Source organism: Phalangium opilio, unplaced genomic scaffold, assembly GCF_054372755.1.
Source record: "Phalangium opilio isolate 3A_F unplaced genomic scaffold, DU_Popi_V2 ptg000032l_1, whole genome shotgun sequence".
Classification (NCBI taxonomy): domain Eukaryota; kingdom Metazoa; phylum Arthropoda; class Arachnida; order Opiliones; family Phalangiidae; genus Phalangium; species Phalangium opilio.
The window spans coordinates 9,114,147-9,135,079 of NW_028324159.1; the positions used below are offsets into that span (position 1 = coordinate 9,114,147).

General features: G+C 38.9%; 1 long non-coding RNA gene across 1 annotated transcript; it reads right to left on the reverse strand.

Annotated features, from left to right (window-relative positions):
- Positions 1-20,060: 20,060 nt before the first annotated feature.
- LOC149685922 (uncharacterized) lies at positions 20,061-20,517 on the reverse strand. Its single transcript, XR_016384103.1, has 2 exons — positions 20,367-20,517; positions 20,061-20,291 (listed from the first exon to the last, which is right to left on the reverse strand). It is a non-coding gene; the product is annotated as an uncharacterized LOC149685922 (long non-coding RNA).
- Between the last annotated feature and the right edge of the window lie 416 nt (positions 20,518-20,933).

The following is a 20,933-nucleotide window of genomic DNA, read 5'->3' on the forward strand; positions in this document are numbered from 1 at the left end:
CAAGATATTTCCAGCCCCCAACGGCAAGTTTCAAATCCCAGATATTAGCAGCCTCCAACGGTAGGTTTCAATTCTAAGATATTAGCAGCCCCCAACGGCAAGTGATAACATCCCAGATATTCGAAACCACCAACAGCAGGTGATCAAATCCCACATATTAGAAGCCACCAACGGCAGGCGATCAATCCCAGATATTAGAAGCCCCCAACAACGGGTGATCATATTCAAGATATAAGAAGCCCCAAAGGCAGGTATAAAATCCAAGATATTTCCAGCCCCCAACGGCAGGTTTCAATTCTAAGATATTAGCAGCCCCCAACGGCAGGTTTCAATTCTAAGATATTAGCAGCCCCCAACGGCAGGTGATCAAATCCCAGATATTCGAAACCACCAACGGCAGGTGATCAAATCCCAGATATTAGAAGCCGCCAACGGCAGTTGATCAAATCCCAGATATTAGACGCCCCCAACTGCAGGTGATAAAATCCAAGATTTTAGAAGCCACCAACGGCAGGTGATAAAATGCCAGATATTCGAAGCCACCAACGGCAGGCGATCAATCCCAGATATTAGAAGCCCCCAACAACGGGTGATCATATTCAAGATATAAGAAGCCCACAACGGCAGGTGATGAAATCCCACATATTAGAAGCCACCAACGGCAGGTGATCAATCCCAGATATTAGAAGCCCCCAACAACGGGTGATCATATTCAAGGTATAAGAAGTCCCCAACGGCAGGTATCAAATCCAAAATATTTCCAGCCCAAAACGGCAAGTTTCAAATCCCAGATATTAGCAGCCTCCAACGGCAGGTTTCAATTCTAAGATATTAGCAGCCCCCAACGGCAGGTGATAAAATCCCAGATATTCGAAGCCACCAACAGCAGGTGATCAAATCCCACATATTAGAAGCCACCAACGGCAGTCGATCAATCCCAGATATTAGAAGCCCCAACAACGGTTGATCATATTCAAGATATATGAAGTCCCCAACGGCAGGTATCAAATCCAAGATATTTCCAGCCCCCAACGGCAGGTTTCAATTCTAAGATATTAGCAGCCCCCAACGGCAGGTGATCAAATCCCAGATATTCGAAACCACCAACGGCAGGTGATCAATTCCCAGATATTAGAAGCCGCCAACGGCAGGTGATCAAATCCCAGATATTAGACGCCCCCATCTGCAGGTGATAAAATCCAAGATTTTAGAAGCCACCAACGGCAGGTGATAAAATCCCAGATATTCGAAGCCACCAACGGCAGGCGATCAATCCCAGATATTAGAAGCCCCCAACAACGGGTGATCATATTCAAGATATAAGAAGCCCCAAAGGCAGGTATCAAATCCAAGATATTTCCAGCCACCAACGGCAGGTTTCAATTCTAAGATATTAGCAGCCCCCAACGGTAGGTGATCAAATCCCAGATATTCGAAACCACCAACGGCAGGTGATCAAATCCCAGATATTAGAAGCCACCAACGGCAGGCGATCAATCCCAGATATTAGAAGCCCCCAACAACGGGTGATCATATTCAAGATATAAGAAGCCCACAACGGCAGGTGATCAAATCCCACATATTAGAAGCCACCAACGGCAGGTGATCAATCCCAGATATTAGAAGCCCCCAACAACGGGTGATCATATTCAAGGTATAAGAAGTCCCCAACGGCAGGTATCAAATCCAAGATATTTCCAGCCCCCAACGGCAAGTTTCAAATCCCAGATATATGCAGCCTCCAACGGCAGGTTTCAATTCTAAGATATTAGCAGCCCCCAACGGCAGGTGATAAAATCCAAGATATTCGAAGCCACCAACAGCAGGTGATCAAATCCCACATATTAGTAGCCACCAACGGCAGTCGATCAATCCCAGATATTAGAAGCCCCCAACAACGATTTTTCATATTCAAGATATAAGAAGTTTCCAACGGCAGGTATCAAATCCAAGATATTTCCAGCCCCCAACGGCAGGTTTCAATTCTAAGATATTAGCAGCCCCCAACGGCAGGTGATCAAATCCCAGATATTCGAAACCACCAACGGCAGGTGATCAAATCCCAGATATTAGAAGCCGCCAACGGCAGTTGATCAAATCCCGGATATTAGAAGCCCCCAACAACGGGTGATCATATTCAAGATATAAGAAGCCCACAACGGCAGGTGATCAAATCCCATATATTAGAAGCCACCAACGGCAGGTGATCAATCCCAGATATTAGACGCCCCCAACTGCAGGTGATAAAAACCCAGATTTTAGAAGCCCCCAACAACGGGTTATCATATTCAAGGTATAAGAAGTCCCCAACGGCAGGTATCAAATAAAAGATATTTCCAGCCCCCAACGGCAAGTTTCAAATCCCAGATATTAGCAGCCTCCAACGGCAGGTTTCAATTCTAAGATATTAGCAGCCCCCAACGGCAAGTGATAACATCCCAGATATTCGAAACCACCAACAGCAGGTGATCAAATCCCACATATTAGAAGCCACCAACGGCAGGCGATCAATCCCAGATATTAGAAGCCCCCAACAACGGGTGATCATATTCAAGATATAAGAAGCCCCAAAGGCAGGTATAAAATCCAAGATATTTCCAGCCCCCAACGGCAGGTTTCAATTCTAAGATATTAGCAGCCCCCAACGGCAGGTGATCAAATCCCAGATATTCGAAACCACCAACGGCAGGTGATCAAATCCCAGATATTAGAAGCCGCCAACGGCAGTTGATCAAATCCCAGATATTAGACGCCCCCAACTGCAGGTGATAAAATCCAAGATTTTAGAAGCCACCAACAGCAGGTGATAAAATGCCAGATATTCGAAGCCACCAACGGCAGGCGATCAATCCCAGATATTAGAAGCCCCCAACAACGGGTGATCATATTCAAGATATAAGAAGCCCACAACGGCAGGTGATGAAATCCCACATATTAGAAGCCACCAACGGCAGGTGATCAATCCCAGATATTAGAAGCCCCCAACAACGGGTGATCATATTCAAGGTATAAGAAGTCCCCAACGGCAGGTATCAAATCCAAAATATTTCCAGCCCAAAACGGCAAGTTTCAAATCCCAGATATTAGCAGCCTCCAACGGCAGGTTTCAATTCTAAGATATTAGCAGCCCCCAACGGCAGGTGATAAAATCCCAGATATTCGAAGCCACCAACAGCAGGTGATCAAATCCCACATATTAGAAGCCACCAACGGCAGTCGATCAATCCCAGATATTAGAAGCCCCAACAACGGTTGATCATATTCAAGATATATGAAGTCCCCAACGGCAGGTATCAAATCCAAGATATTTCCAGCCCCCAACGGCAGGTTTCAATTCTAAGATATTAGCAGCCCCCAACGGCAGGTGATCAAATCCCAGATATTCGAAACCACCAACGGCAGGTGATCAATTCCCAGATATTAGAAGCCGCCAACGGCAGGTGATCAAATCCCAGATATTAGATGCCCCCAACTGCAGGTGATAAAATCCAAGATTTTAGAAGCCACCAACGGCAGGTGATAAAATCCCAGATATTCGAAGCCACCAACAGCAGGTGATCAAATCCCACATATTAGAAGCCACCAACGGCAGTCGATCAATCCCAGATATTAGAAGCCCCCAACAACGGGTGATCATATTCAAGATATAAGAAGTCCCCAACGGCAGGTATCAAATCCAAGATATTTCCAGCCCCCAACGGCAGGTTTCAATTCTAAGATATTAGCAGCCCCCAACGGCAGGTGATCAAATCCCAGATATTCGAAGCCATTAACAGCAGGTGATCAAATCCCACATATTAGAAGCCACTAACGGCAGGCGATCAATCCCAGATATTAGAAGCCCCCAACAACGGGTGATCATATTCAAGATATAAGAAGTCCTCAACGGGAGGTATCAAATCCAAGATATTTCCAGCCCCCAACGGCAGGTTTCAATTCTAAGATATTAGCAGCCCCCAACGGCAGGTGATCAAATCCCAGATATTCGAAACCACCAACGGCAGGTGATCAAATCCCAGATATTAGAAGCCGCCAACGGCAGGTGATCAAATCTCAGATATTAGACGCCCCCAACTGCAGGTGATAAAATCCAAGATTTTAGAAGCCACCAACGGCAGGTGATCAAATCCCAGATATTATAAGCCACCAACGGCAGGTGATCAAATTACAGGTGTTAGAAGCCCCCAACGGCAGGTTTCATATCCAAGATATTTGCAGCCGACACCTTGCCGTCTCTCACCCGACACCTTGCCGTTTCTTACCCGACACCTTGCCGTCTCTCACCCGACACCTTGCCGTCTCTCACCCGACACCTTGCCGTTTCTCACCCGACACCTTGCCGTTTCTTACCCGACACCTTGCCGTTTCTTACCCGACACCTTGCCGTTTCTTACCCGACACCTTGCCGTCTATCACCCGACACCTTGCCGTCTATCACCCGACACCTTGCCGTCTCTCACCCGACACCTTTCCGTCTCTTACCCAACACCTTGCCGTCTCTTAATGCCTGCGAACCAATTTCTATTCTCCGCTTCTCTTCCAACTAGTCATGACCTTACCTCCAATTTGAAACCATCGAAAGTGAAACGTTCTACTTGATTCATAGGTTTTTGATAGAATAATCACTGTTGTTCTTTTTTTGGGAGAAAGGAACTTAGCCTTCAGAGGTTCATCGTGTAAATTAGGAAATAAAGACAACGGAAATTTTTTGGGAATAATTAAACTTCTAGCCAAATATGATTCAGGCATGAGAGATCATGTCACAAAAATAAAAGAAGCTCAAGAAAAAGGCAATAGGCTACAAGCTCACTATCTTTCGCCAGAAATGCAAAACGATATTATTGACGTTTGTCAGAAGAGAATTCTTAACTTGATTCTAAGGCAGCGTGAAAAATATAAATACTATGCGGTAATTGTTGACGCAATACCTGACATAGCTCACAACGAACAAACAATATCTCTCATAAGATATGTGCACGACGATGGCAAACAGTCTCAATGTGCACGTGTGATTCTTGGGTTTCATCAACTGCAACCAGAAGAAAGGAAAAGACATATGTGAAATGATGCTTTCACAGTTAAAGCAGTGGAATATTCCTTTTGAAGATTGTAGGGCCCAATGGTACGACAATGGTTCGAACATGGCAGGCATGTACAAGGGCGTTTAAGCTAGAATCTCAGAACTAAATCCATCTGCTGTGTTTTTTAACTGCGCTTCGCATAGCTTAAATTTATGTTGAGTAAATTCTGCATAATGTTGCCCAGAAGTCATAACCTTTTTCGGGACGCTGCAAGGAGTATATAACTTTTCGTCGCATAGTCGTCAGCGCTGGCTAATTCTTTTATAAGAAACGAAATACTCAATTCAGAGTCTTTCTAAGACTAGGTGGTCTGCGAGAGTCGATTGTGTAAAACCAATAGCGAAAAACCACCCTCGCGTTAGACAAGCTCTTATTCGTTGGTCTGTTGAGCTTAATCTTTCGGCTAAGTGCAAGACGGAATTATCTGGAATTTTGAAGTACTTCGATCAGTTTAGGTCGACTCTTTTGGCAAAAATTTGGCTGAAAATACTTGTAGCCATGGATGAGCGCAATAAATTTTTACAATTACGAAGTGCAACACTAGATAATGAAGTGGAAAATATCGATGGTCTTTTGAAGGAAGTGGCTGAACTTCGTGAGAAGTGGAATTCAATTTTACAAGAATCTAAAATTGTTTCTTCAAATCTTGACGTAGAATCTGAACTGCCACTAAGACGAGCTATGACAAGAAAACACGTTTTTGATGAGGGTCACAAGAAACATGAAACACCGGGTGCTACGGTGACTGAGAACAGGGAAAACACTTCAGAAACCAAATTTAAAGTGGACGTGTTTTACAAGACCATGGATTCTATTATAAAAGGATTACACGACCGTTTCGCCAAGGCACAAAAACTATGTAATAGCTTTAAAGTGTTATGGATGTACATAGATTTCCCCGAAGAAAAATTGGAAGAGATGTGTTCCTGTCTAATAAATGAATACAAAGGTGACATGTCTATAGAAATCATCGATGAATTGAAATTTTTAAAGAAAATTCATCATTCGAACATTAATGAGACCAAATTAAAATCTTTTGAACTTCTAAACAAATTGAGGAAAATAAATTTGTCTCGCTATTTGCAAATATTTGCGTTGCAATTCCAATATTTCGCTCGATTCCTATATCCGTTGCCGACGCTGAAAGAAGTTTCAGTAAATTGAGCCTTATGAAGAACGAGCGACGGTTAACAATGGGTCAAGAAAGACTAACCGAACTTGGGATGCTTAGTATTGAGTCGGAACTTGTACGCCAAATTAGCTTTGACGAAATTATCGATGACTTTGCAGTTTGCACGACGAAGAGCTCGTAAATTTGAATAAAACCAATTAGAGATGGCCGATACCAGGCTTAACCCGATATCGATCGATACCGGTGCAAACATAAACCGATACCAATATTTATTCACTAAGATCGAAAACCCGATACTTCAACCGATACCGATATGTTATCAGTACCGGTTCATCCCTACAGGCGCGTACTAAGAAAGATTTTCGCTTAATTGTTGTTAAATAAACTGAATTCAGGTACTTTTTATATAAATGAGATCTCTTCACGATTGAAATTCATAGAAATGAGATATTATCACCATAAATACGTTAACGAAAGACCTAGAAATGTCATGTAGCGCCATATAACGCATGTTAAACGATTATCGGTTTAGTATCGGATTAAACCAACCGATCCGATACTATCGGGAAACCCCGAGTATCGGTGCCGATACGATATGGTATCGGTACCGGTTCATCCCAAAAACCAATTAATAGTTAAACCATTTACTTTAGAATTTTCAGTTAAAAGTAACTGTTTAAAATCATAAAATACCATTTTATATTCCTATTGTTGTAATTTAGATACTTTGTGAGTTCAAGTTAAAGAAGAATAAAAGTATTCATAATTTTAATTTACATGAACTTTCCAAATACGACGTGTCTATTTTGGCCAGTTTTTCCGGCCAAATTAGCCCAAGACGATTTTAGCCGGTTTGTCCGGCTAAAATAGCGGCCATTGCCCCGATCACTATTTTAGCCGGTTTTTCCGGCCAAAATAGTCTACGAGTAGAGTGGAGCTATTTTGGCCGGTTATTCCGGCGTGGGACAAATCCGGCCAAAATAGCGGCCCCCTAGCTCAGGGCTAATTAGGCCGGTTTTTTACTGTATGGCAATTATCCGGCCAAAATAGTCTTTGCCGCGCGGGCCACACTATTTCGGCCGGTTTTTACAACTTAGGCGAAATTAGCTGCACCTTACTCAAGGACTATTTAGGCCGAGTTTTACGGCCTCTAAAATCTTTCGACCAAAATAGTCATCGCCGCGCGGCCGAGACTATTTTGGCCGGGTTTTCCCTCGTGGGACGAATCAAGCCAAAATAGCGACCCTCCTAGCTCAGGGCTATTTTGGCCGGTTTTTATTATCTTGTAAGTTTCCGTCTCAAAAAGTCTTTATCGCACGGGGCCACACTATTACGGCCGGTTTTTAAAGCACGGACTAATTAAGAGAAGAATATTTTCCAATTACATAATTTATAGCATAAGTTTATAAGATATGTTCCATAAGTATGACACTACCTATACTTCGTAATGCTAGTGGCTTAATGAGAGCTAGCTCGAGAACGACTTGAGAATTGACTATACTCGGTTTTGCAGTCCATCTTCCTATTTAGTCTGTACTAAGCCTTGGACAGCGCCTTACCAGCCGTCACTTTACGAGAATCTATGACATTCAACCTACGTCACCTCAAGACAAGCTCTCAATAACCAGTTTCAAACTTATGGAACATATCTTATGAGCTTATACTTATAGGTAATGGTCGCAAATTCTCCATAGTTTGGGAAAGAGTTCCCAGAGACTCCTGATGGTCCCATTCTCCGGAAATTACGTCATTTCACCTGAGAACAGTGAGAATGGCTTGGTTATGATTAGCTAATTCATTTGAACTAGCCATTTGTAAATAAGGCGATAAAATATTTACCATACGTTTTTAAAATATTCATATAAGTTTGTAAAATATTCGCATAAGTCTGTAAAATATTCGCATAAGTCTGTAAAATATTCGCATAAGTCTGTAAAATATTCGCATAAGTCTGTAAAATATTCGCATAAGTCTGTAAAATATTCGCATAAGTCTGTAATATATTCGCATAAGTCTGTAATATATTCGCATAAGCCTGTAATATATTCGCATAAGCCTGTTATATATTCGCATAAGTCTGTAATATATTCGCGTAAGTCTGTAATATATTCGCGTAAGTCTGTAATATATTCGCGTAAGTCTGTAATATATTCGCGTAAGTCTGTAATATATTCGCATAAGTCTGTAATATATTCGCATAAGGCTATAAAATTTCTCCACAAGTCTGTAAAATGTCCCCGAAAGTCTCCAAATATTTCCATAAGTCTACATTTCCATAAATCTAAGAAATGTTCCCCGTAAGTCTTAAAATATTCCTCAAAAGTCTACCAAATATTTCCATAAGTTTACGAAATATTTCCATAAGTCTACATAATGTTCCCCGTAAGTCTTAAAATATTCCTCAAAAGTCTACAAAATATTTCCATAATTCTACGAAATATTTCCATAAGTCTACGAAATATTTCCATAAGTCTACATAATGTTCCCCGTAAGTCTTAAAATATTCCTCAAAAGTCTACAAAATATTTCCATAATTCTACGAAATATTTCCATCAGGGTTCGTACAACTTTTGGAAAACAAATTTCCCTGAGATTTCCAGGAATATTTTGTAGACTTATGGGAAATATTTTTTAGACTTATGGGATATATTTTTTTAGACTCTTGGGGACATTTTATAGACTCTTGGGGACATTTTATAGACTTACGGGGACATTTTTATAGAATTACGGGGACATTTATAGACTTACGGGGACATTTATAGACTTACGAGGACATTTATAGACTTACGAGGACATTTTATAGACTTACGGGGATATTTATAGACGTAAGGGGGCATTTTATACACTTACGGGGACATTTAAGAGACTCGTGGAAAATGTTGTAGAAGTAGGCCAATGTTTTCCATCCACACGACAGATATTTCGCACGCCTCGCACCCGTTGCCCGATCTCTAGCTTGGCGCGCTTCGCTCGCATCTCGTCCACACACACGAAGTTTATTTTAATAATAATAATAATAATAATAATAATAATATTTATTTATTTAGGGAGAAAACCGCAGGCAACCACAGAGGCAAAGCCTATTCATGGTGGTTACCGGGACAATACAAAAACACTTAGTACACAGATATAAATATACAAAAGATAAAATGAATGAAAGTTAATTAATTTGAAGTAAAATCATAAACCCAGGCATCTAGCAAAAATTTCGAAATTAAAGACCGAAACTGTAAAATCGATGAATGAGTAGCGTCTGGTCTGAGGTTTTCAGGTAACGCGTTCCAAGCACTAGCGCTTCTGTAGAAGAATGAGTTCTTCAAGGCAAGGCATCGCGCATATTCTATTGAGAACGTTGGAATGGCGTGTCTCGGGTTCAAGGTCAAAAATTCGTGTAGGTGGAAGGTAGGTGAAGTGGCAAGGCGGACTAGTGTAACCATATCGCAGACATCACGACGAACGGACAGTGGCAAAAGATGTAAGGTGCGCAGTCTGTCTACATATGGTATATGATTGATTTTATGCGGTTTGGGAGACTTCAGAATGAAGCTTGTGAAACGCCGTTGAACACCTTCTAAGGTAGAAATATCTTTCTTCAGGTAAGGATTCCAAACCGGGGATGCAAACTCCAAAACAGGTAGACACATCGAGTGGTAGAGGGTTAGGGACGCCCTGGAGTAGCCAGTCGTTCTACGAATTAATCCACACAAACGTTTGGCACGGTTAGCAGAAAAGGCGACATGAGAAGCCCAGCCTAGGTCGCCGCTGACCCTGACTCCAAGTAGCCGCATGAAGACAACACGCGTCATTGGAGTGTCGTTGATCCGATAGGAAACGTCATCTAGATATTTTCTTCTTGTCAGAAACATGAAATTACATTTCCGGATATTAAGCAAAATGTTGTTGGCAACACCCCATTGATAAACTCGATCGATATTTTCCTGCAAATCAGACCGGTCGGATGCCTCGCGTATGTTCTGAGAAATGTAACTGTCATCCGCATATTGATAGATGGAACATCGTTCAGATAAAACGGACGGTAGGTCGGCCACAAACACGTTGAAAAGCAATGGTGCGAGAACCGAGCCTTGTGGAACTCCAGATAGAACATGGCGGTAGGAACTGAACTCTAATCGATAAATCACGCGTTGAAAGCGGTTGGACAGGAAGTTCCGAAACCAGAGAAGAACAGGTCCCGAAACTCCAATACGTTCAAGCTTGTACGAGAGTCGCTTGTGGCACACCGAGTCAAAAGCCTTCGACCAGTCGAAGGAGACAACATGCACATCTGGAGGACCCTCTCATCAAGGAAAGACGACCATTGGTGAAATGATTGTAAGAGTTGCTGCATGCATTGTAACGAGCGCAAGTGCCACACCTGTTTGTTTCAACCAATAGGAAATGCCGGAACTTCGAAGTCTAGTTTGCTCTTTGCCTTTCTAAGCTTCTGTTCTGTTGAGTACATCCTTAACTACGGGACTAAATTATGAAAATCTCCGTCTTTCTCACGGTCAGCGAATACTTCCCAAAACCCATATTATTCTTCTTTTTTTATTTTTCATTTTATTTCTACGATTTATTAAAAGTAGAGAAAATATCACGAGATTATATTCATTTCTAAACACTGCTTGCGGTGTGTTTCACCGATCGACGCCATCTTAAAAATATCACGTGATTCATTCATTTCATTGCCTCTCCTGATTGGCTGCGTTGGCGCGTACGACGCGAAAATGTTTGAAATTTCAAACAAATTTTCTTGGTGCTGCGTACAGAGCGATCTCGCGTGCGAAGCAAATATTTTGTGTGTGAACGAGGCGTGTAACTGGCGTGCGATGCGCGCGCGAGCGAAACTGAAAAATACTTCTAGTGTGGACGGACCTTGTGGAGAAATGTTGTAGACCTATTCGAATATTTAACGGACTTATGCGAATATTTAAAAGACTTACGTGAATATTTAAATGACTTATGCGAATATTTAAAAGACTTACGCGAATATTTAAAAGACTTATTTACAAGTGCCTAATTCATTTGAATTAGCTGATCATAATTGGAAAACATTCTTCTCTTAATTAGTCCGTGCTTTAAAAACCGGCCGTAATAGTGTGGCCCCGTGCGATAAAGACTTTTTGAGACGGAAACTTACAAGATAATAAAAACCGGCCAAAATAGCCCTGAGCTAGGATGGTCGCTATTTTGGCTTGATTCGTCCCACGAGGGAAAACCCGGCCAAAATAGTCTCGGCCGCGCGGCGATGACTATTTTGGTCGAAAGATTTTAGAGGCCGTAAAACTCGGCCTAAATAGTCCTTGAGTAAGGTGCAGCTAATTTCGCCTAAGTTGTAAAAACCGGCCGAAATAGTGTGGCCCGCGCGGCAAAGACTATTTTGGCCGGATAATTGCCATACAGTAAAAAACCGGCCTAAATAGCCCTGAGCTAGGGGGCCGCTATTTTGGCCGGATTTGTCCCACGCCGGAATAACCGGCCAAAATAGCTCCACTCTACTCGTAGACTATTTTGGCCGGAAAAACCGGCTAAAATAGTGATCGGGGCAATGGCCGCTATTTTAGCCGGACAAACCGGCTAAAATAGTCTTGGGCTAATTTGGCCGGAAAAACCGGCCAAAATAGACTCGGCCTAGGTACTTTGGCCTCAAATGAAAGTGTAAAATTTATTCCGACTATTATTGGGAGTTCGAGGGGCTACAAGGGTAATGTTTTATCAAGATATGAAAATCTGAGACAAACAACTTATATTTTCAGTTAAACGAGGGAATTGGAATTTTAAGGATAGCCGGGTATACAATTTGAGAAACTAATGTCAAAGAAACCATAGTTTTCACCATGTTTTTGATTGTTTAATGCTGTTATCCTGAAAAACCTCTAACAAGCCTTAATATATACAGGTAGTCGCTCTTTTTTAAATTACATTACCTTGATTTTAAATATACAGCAAAACATTGTTTTTATATGTTAACGACTGTGGGAATAACGGTTAGTTTTTATTTCTCAAACGAAAGTGCAGGATATGTTATTATTAATAGAACGTTGCTGTTTTCCGGAAAAATAGTATTCTGCCGTGAAGAATACAGTAGTATATAATTAAAAACACAGATAGTTACACTATTATGTATAAATTTAACGTATATTTTACTGTATAATCCACCGTAAAATTAAGTTTTACATACTATAATTTGAACATTAAGTACTTTATTTTAAACCTTGAAGCACTTTATTTTTAAACCTTGAAGCGCTTTATTTTAAACCTTGAAGCACTTTATTTTAAACCTTGAAGCGCTTTAATTTAAACCTTGAAGCAATATAACATAACCTTACCTAACCATATAAGCCTTTTGGAAAGGGTCCGCATTTATTATGAAAGGGCCCATATGAAAATAAAAATATTTTGAAAAGTCAGTGATGCTACCAATTGCTAATTTCAAAACCAATTTCTTAACTTTGCAATTTCTCTTCTTCATTATACTTTCAACCTACTTATTTTTAAAATTGACCGAAAGTGAGAAATATTATTAGTAATACTTGTAATTAGTTTTATATATTATGATCATGCCTTCGGGGATTCGAACCTGAGACCTTTCGTTCCGCAGTCTAATCTCCATTCAATAGAAACCCGCCACCTGGCTATATTTAATATAATTAGGCTATTTTATCGTTTAGTCGAATGGAAATTCGGTCTTACGAGACAGTACCCTTTCACATATTGACCTTAGACCCCTTCGGACCACGTTACCGTTATTCGTCAGCTAGCAACGGCCGTTATTTGTAAAATCATTTGAAATTTGAATACGAAGAGATAATTATGCCTTCAAGCTAAATATCCGGTGAGTTTGATTTTACGTTACTTTATAAATATAAGATTATATATTTTAATATGTATTGTATTATACATATCTTAATTCATTTTTTAAATTGTATCACACTCGTGTCCTGGAATTGTAGGTTTATTGTCCTGAAATCGAATTACATAAGTGAATAAAAGTTACTATCCTCAAGAGAAAGCCACTCAATTAAACTGCAATTCTTCTGGATTAAAGGTAACTTTACTAACATTATTTAAGCATATACACACATAAATAGCTCTACATAATCATGTTCAAAGGCCCATAAGATATATTTTTTCTTATGATATTCTGTTAGCCGAGGTAATAATCACTCTAACATTCCCTGTACACAGAGTAAGGTTAGAAATGTCACACTAGGGCTTTTAAATGTTGGGGTACACCTATTATGCTGAGTGGCATAAGTCCCTCAGTTTTAGTATATAGTTTCCACTAAAGAGTTAATCCAACATTGCCAGCGCGACGGCTAATCAAGAGGTACCAGAGAGAAAAGGTAGCGGTTCAGTTTCACTCAGTACTTGACTATCTTGGCTCACAGAACGCCGGACAACACTGCACTGAAATTTTAGCTGAAAGAGGGAGCAATTTTTTCTAGTCCCTTTAGAGCAAACTATAGACAGCTATCACCTAGATCTTCTTCAGAGCTCCTCACCGTGCGTAGCTTCACGATGGCGTTAGAAAGGGAAGTAGACTGTGTATCTCTCCCTCGCGCCCAGAGGGAGGGATGCACAGTCTACTTTCCTGAGGGAAAACTGTACGTGCCAGATAGGGGGATGACACTGAGCTAAAAAATTAGCAGGCTCTGAAGTTTGCATACTTAGAACTTTACATTACTCGAGATCTCCATAACCAGTATTAAATTTATTGAACATATAAACTTATGATAACATTTTGTTAACAAATAGGGTCTTGGCAATTTCGTCGTAGCTCTACCTGTAACTCAGTTATTGTACTTTTCTTTTTTGGGGAATTTTGGGTATTTCAGCCCCTAGTCTTTTAGCATGCATGTGACATGTCAGTTAGTGTGACGAAATTTTAGCAAAATCTTATTTAGGCATACATTAGTGAGAGGTAGTAAAGGAAACGTATGATAAGCGCAGTTTAGACTGCCAATCGCGATTTAAAGTCCCACATCGGGAGAGATGGGTAACTTGATTAGAACTTATCATGTGGCGAGTGCCATCAGATTTCCGACCAACACGCAATACAAAGTGCCTTCTCGTAATAGCTGCGGCTAGAGCCTTTTGAAAAGTCAGGGGTAAAATAGAGTCTGTTTTCTTGAAACGAAACAAATGGTATCTGAACAACAATGAAATTAGATTTGGCTTCAAACAATTTGGACTAAATTTGTTGGAAAGATAACGTTGAAGCCCTATAACGTTCTTGGTTCCACACACCGAATGTTTAGCCTTAACGCTATACCAAGCGGACGACTATTCCTTAAAATTTCATTGAGTGCCGAAGAGAATATTTTTGTACATTGATAAAGTGGGTAAAGCCCGTTACACTGGTCAAGCTACCCTTAGTTCCGAGAATTTATCAGCTCTGAGTCCTTTGTTCATAAAAAGTGTGCGGAGACCAAATACTATGGCAACTTCTAAATCATAGCAAGAGTATGATTTTGAGAATACTACTCATTTGTTGGAAAGTGGGGGCAAAATAGAAATTCATTACAAGTGTGTCAAGAATAAACCAATTTAATCCAGTTTTCTTTAGCAGCCCCATTTCTTCCACTGTGGAAGGTTAGGTTCACTGTGTAGAATTCTAATTCATCCCACAATACGACTCCTTTTCTTCGCCTTCCTGGCTGCATACCCTGCCTACATGGTTTACTTACTCTGTATAATGGATGTCGTTTTATCTTCTCTACTGCTCTCTTTCTGATGTCTTTTCTAGCTGTCATAAGTTTGCAGGACGGAATATTGTCAAGTCCCTACTGGTTAGCAAAATCAGCGAATACCATCGAATTTTGTTAACTAAAATAAATCTACATAAAAATTTTAGATTCAGGCCATGGATTCTATTAGGAAATGCACTGTGTGTGGGTTTAGCTCATTTGAACCTTGGGACTACGTAAAATATTACAAACTTCATAAAAACGTTCCAAACCTCCAATATCCATGTTTCTATACTACATGCCCCTTTTCTTCGTGGAACTATAATACACTGATAAGCCACTGCCAAAGCAAACACAAGAAAAGGCACGACAATGAAACACTTGAACCACAACCTTACAAACGATGCAGAACAGAAACAGGAATTCATGCAGGCTTGGTAAAATGTTCGGTTTAAGAGTGTAGTTTCACGTTTCAAGATTTTAAAAAATACGTTAAGCACTTAAAAGATCATATCGGTAGTGGAACAGGTATTACATGCCCATTTCAATGTGTAGAAGGAAAGATTTACGGAGTCATTTCCACATTTTCGTCCCACCTCTTTAGGAAGCACAGGGGCCAAACAAATTTTTGTAGTAACCAAATATTTCAATTAGAAAATATAAACTATATACATTCACTACCTGAATCGAACCGCGAACCACAAGATTTCCCTGATACCAGTAGTGAATACCCAAGCGTTAATGTCGAAGCATCGTCTGACCCAAATTTAAAAACTGATTTCAGTACAGCCGTAACGGAATATGCCAAAAACCTTGGTTTATATTTTTATATTCATTATTATAAAGTATACATTCTAGTGTTTCATTTTTCATAGTTTTTTTAAATTATTCGAAGACATAATAATTCTTTACTATTATTTTGCACCTTGTAAAAATAATTCAGTATAGTATAGATGAGCGAGTATGCAGCCAGTATGAGCTACAAAGATGGCGGCCACTGTTAAGGCGGGGGAGCCTAGTTTCTACGTTTTCTCTCTTTTTTGGGGAGGAATACCTGTCAATCTTTGATTGATTTTGTATGCTTAAAGGATTTTTGGTAGGAGTAAATTTATAAAGACCATAATATAATGTAAAAAGTTATTTTCTTTAAAAGTTCTAATATTAAAGATAAGTTCTCAATTTGTAGGCTTATAAATGAAGACCATAATATAAAGTGAAAAAAATGAAGACCATAATATAAAGTGAAAAGTTATTTATTTTCTTTAAAAGTATAGGTTTTAATATTAAAGATACATTTTCAATTTTCATATTAAAATGTATTTGATTAATTCTAAAATAATTTCGTCTATCTTCGTAAGGAAGAAGATAAATTTTAATATTATTTTTAAATCTTACGCAAGGCATCAAGTCGTTCTTTGATATACAAAGCGTTAAGTTGTTTTCTAGTGTAGAGTTCTAGGACTAGTCTTTCGAGATCTTTAGTTTTAACTTTAAAGGTATGATAAAGTTCTTCAGTGTTTTCCATGGGTTTTTCGGGTGTTTTTTCCTCGGTCTTGATTTCTTTATTTATACTTTTGGTGTATGTTTCTGTTTCATCAAAACTGAAGGGTATATTTTTTGTTTGCCCACCTCTAATAAAGTTGCATTTGGGGAAATGTTTTAAATGTTCTTCGTAAGGATTATCATCGGGTTTCCATGCTAATAATATTCCATCGCATTCGAAGCACTGTACTAGATCGTCGGTATGTAATGAATAAAATCCCGCTCTGCTTAAAGTTTTTATATAGTTTCCGTCTTGAGGCCAGGAGTAAAAAGTACGATATCTCTGAAGCTCCGAGTTCATGATGAGGAATGAAAATGATTATGGGAATATCCAACTTATACATCTGCCAAACATCCCCCCTTTTTTTACCTCCCCTCTACCGCCTTGTTTAGTCTCTAAAATTACTAACATTATTAAAGTTAAAGGATTCTACTTAAACACATCTACTGAAAATTATGTTAATTTTGATATCCTGAAAAAATTATTAGGGGTGAACAACCAGGGGAAACCTGAAATAAACGCTGTACAGGTACCCATTGGACCCCAAATACGACGGCTACCCAATCATACTTTAATTACGATAGAACAGACCAAAACATATCAGGTGGTCGTAGATAAAGTTCGCGTTTTCCCCGATTATACTACAGCACCTTATGGTTACATTAAATAATTTTAAATTTGTAAAATTGTATATATTTTAATTGACTGGTGGTTTGTTTGCTGACTTTTCTATTAACACAAATTAGTCTTCATTGTTCTTGTGAGATAAATATTTCTCACCTTATATTATGGTCTTTATAAATTTATTCTTACATTTAAGCATACAAAATCAAATATTGACAGGTGTTCCTCCAAAAAAAAGAGAGAAAACGCAAAAACTAGGCTCCCCCGCCTTAACAGTGGCCGCCATCTTTGTGGGTTTTCCAGGTTTTTCGTCACGAATCCCATCTTGCCCAGACCGTTTTGAACAGAATTAGGGACTCATTTGCTCAATCTCATATTCAACCACCTACTCCACAACCAAATCTCAACAATCAACTGTAAGTGAAAACACCGAATAACTTTATCATACCTTCAAAGTCAAAACTAAAGATCTCGAAAAATTAGTTTTAGAACTCTACGCGAGAAAACGACTTAACGCGTTGTATATCAAAGAACAACTTAATGCCTTGCGTAAGATTTAAAAATAATATCTCACGCGGTAATCTAAAACACGATCTCCGACATTGGTGGACATTCTTTGCGACAGGTCTTTACGGCTTGAAAGGTGATGACCTAATCATCTTTATCGAGAGATTTTCTTGGAAGCCTGGGGTTGATATTTAGCCTGAGGGTATATTGACTGATGCTTATTTTATTGTCCTTTCTTCAATTGGCTACATACCAGGTGGTTTAGGACCTAAAAAGGGGGCGTGGCTAAACCATTTGTATTGTTATCAATGGAATCTGTATTTGGAGTGATTTATGACTCACACAAACGTGTTAAGACATTCCATCGGCTTTTTTATTTATACGTAACCATGTTCAGACGTTCTATGGTAGATCGTGAAAGATAGGCTTATGCTATTTTAGGCTTATTCTATGGTAGATCCTGGTAGGCCTATATGCTGTATTAGTTCTTGAAAGATAGGCTTTTGCTAGGTATATTCTTTGGTAAATGCTGACAAAATATAGTCTTATGCTAGGTTATTCTATGGTAGATCCTAAAGAAAGATAGGCTTCTGCTAAGTTATTCTATGTTAGATCAGGAATGATTGGTCTATGCTAGGTTATTCTATGCTAGATCCTGAAACACAGGCTTATGCTAGGTTATTCTAGTTGTATAGGTTGAAGAATCAGAGTTTGATTACTAACGGTTTTTCATACGATTACTACTAAAATACACATGAATATTGATTAAAATACTGGCATTTATATAAAACTACCTAAAAGACACGATTTTTACCCTGCACAAGTGTCTTATTAGAAATTAATACTGAATTCCATACGAATATTACTAAACTACAAGGGATTTATATAAAATACATGCAAAAGTTATAGCTGAATTCTGGCTAAAATACACATGAATATTTATTAAAATACTGGCATTTCCTTAATACTACCTAAAAAACACCAATTTTACCATACACTAGTGGCTTATTATAAACTAATGCTGAATTTCATACAAATGATACTAAATTACAAGGGATTTATATACATTACATGCAAAAGTTATAGCTGACTACTACTAAAATACACATGAATATTTATTAAAATATTGGCATTTCCTTAATACTACCTAAAAAACACCAATTTTTACCATACACTAGTGGCTTATTATAAACTAATGCTGAATTTCATACAAATGATACTAAATTACAAGGGATTTATATACATTACATGCAAAAATTATAGCTGACTACTACTAAAATACACATGAATATTGATTATAATACTGGCATTTATATAATCCTCCCAAAAAAAAACAATTTTACCCTGCACTAACGAATACGGAATTTCATACGAATATTACTAAACTACAAGGAATTTATATAAAATACATGCAAAAGTTATAGCTGAATACAGGCTAAAATACACATGAATATGGATTAAAATACAAACATTGTTATAATGCAAAGTGAAACATACCCTTTTTTATGAAGCAAAAGTTGATTTATATTAACTATGATGCTTCCACAATTCTATTTCATCTCGAAAGTCACTGCTGTACCTGATTTAAATCTCTGGTGAATCATCTTTCCAATTGTAACACGGGCACAAGTCCTTAATTCGGTATTTAAACTCACCGCACAGAGTACAAAAGTTTCGCTCGTCAAGAAGATGTCTTCGCTTTTTTTGGGTCGACATACGGATTAGGTTTTTAGACTGAACTAAAACACAACGTCTGAAGTGCGCACAATCACGTGATGTGCAGAAATAATTTAATTGGCCGCAGTCAGGCACGTCTTTTAAAGTCCCATCACAATGAGGGCAGTGTAGATGACTCGTACGTGGCATGGGGACATACCCTAGTTTTTTGAGGTTTCCATGAACATTTTCGGCCATACCGAAAGAGACGTGGTCAGATGAATGAAATATACCGGAATATTGCTTATTATGCTAAAAAACTTACCGATCTGAACATTTCAGAGTAAAGTATACACGAATATGGCTAGACCGTTTCATATGTTTTCTATTTAGCACACATTTTAAGGGACATTTTTACAAAAAAAGAATTACATATTACGTAAGGTGCATCGGAGGAAACACGGGTTTGTCACCTGTGAAGCGTTGTTTGCGAGGCCCAAATTGATTACATTTAATACAATTAAAATCGAAGGACGTTTCGTCAATGCAGTCTTCGCAGACCGAGATGCTAACGCATAAGATGGCTTGATGCTCGAGTATCTACCCGTTATACGAAGGTATTTACTACCCCCCCCCGCAAACCAATTTTTTGAGATGTTTACCCCCAATAAACCCCCCCCCATCTGTGACGTATGCATTAGCTTTGAAAATATTCTTATTTTAATTAAAGAGGACCATTATAAAAAATGTACATTATACAAACTAACAATTACGAAAACCGTTCTCCTTTATGATCTATTATTTTGTATGCCAATAAGAAATCCATATTTAAATGCAATAAACTTAACTTTAATTTTTTAAATTTTACACTATTAGCATAAAATTTATACTGTCCTAGTTCTGGTATACGAAATCAGCGTATTAAAGGCACTTTTCCAATGCTCACGGACGATGACGGGCTAACGTGTTTCTTTGATGATCATAGAGACAGGTGACACGTGTCTCACCTTCTATATCCATGGCCTTTGGACAATCCACGTCATTCAAATTTATGACTTCTTTATTTAAAATATTAAAAAGAAAGAAACATTTTTGATTACCCTTGCAATATATACGGTCTGCGAACCGGGTACCTAACATGAGACAGCGACGAAGATTATGATAAGGCGTTTCTCCTCATCCAAATGAGATTCCGTGTAAATTTCTGGTGATGTAGCTATTGAGTCGTTGTGTAGACGAAGGAAGCGTAGATTGACTATAAGGCGGTAAAAATGTCCATAACACTATTTCTGAAAGTTTAGTAACAGTAGCACAACTTAGTTCTTTAACTATCAGATCGCCTGCGAGGTTCCATTTTTCGTCCTTCCCGTGTAGATACTCAAAGTCAACTAGTACAGATTTCATGTTATCTAGAAGGTAGTTTCCTAAATGATGATTCTCCAAATGGTTGGAGTGCGGTTTATATACTTTTCAAAGTCCTTTCACTAAGTATATTAGCTATAGAATATAAATCACATGACGGAGGGGGGTGGCATGCTGAAACACGTATGACAATAGCTCTTAAGAGGTCCAATCGTTGTCCAAAAATTGACAGTAGGTATAACAATAGAACTGTGTTTTCGACAGAAGATTAAAAATGCAGAGACAACAATCTCTTTTTAATGTCAGGCGGTCAAACATTCTCCACAAAAGGTATATTG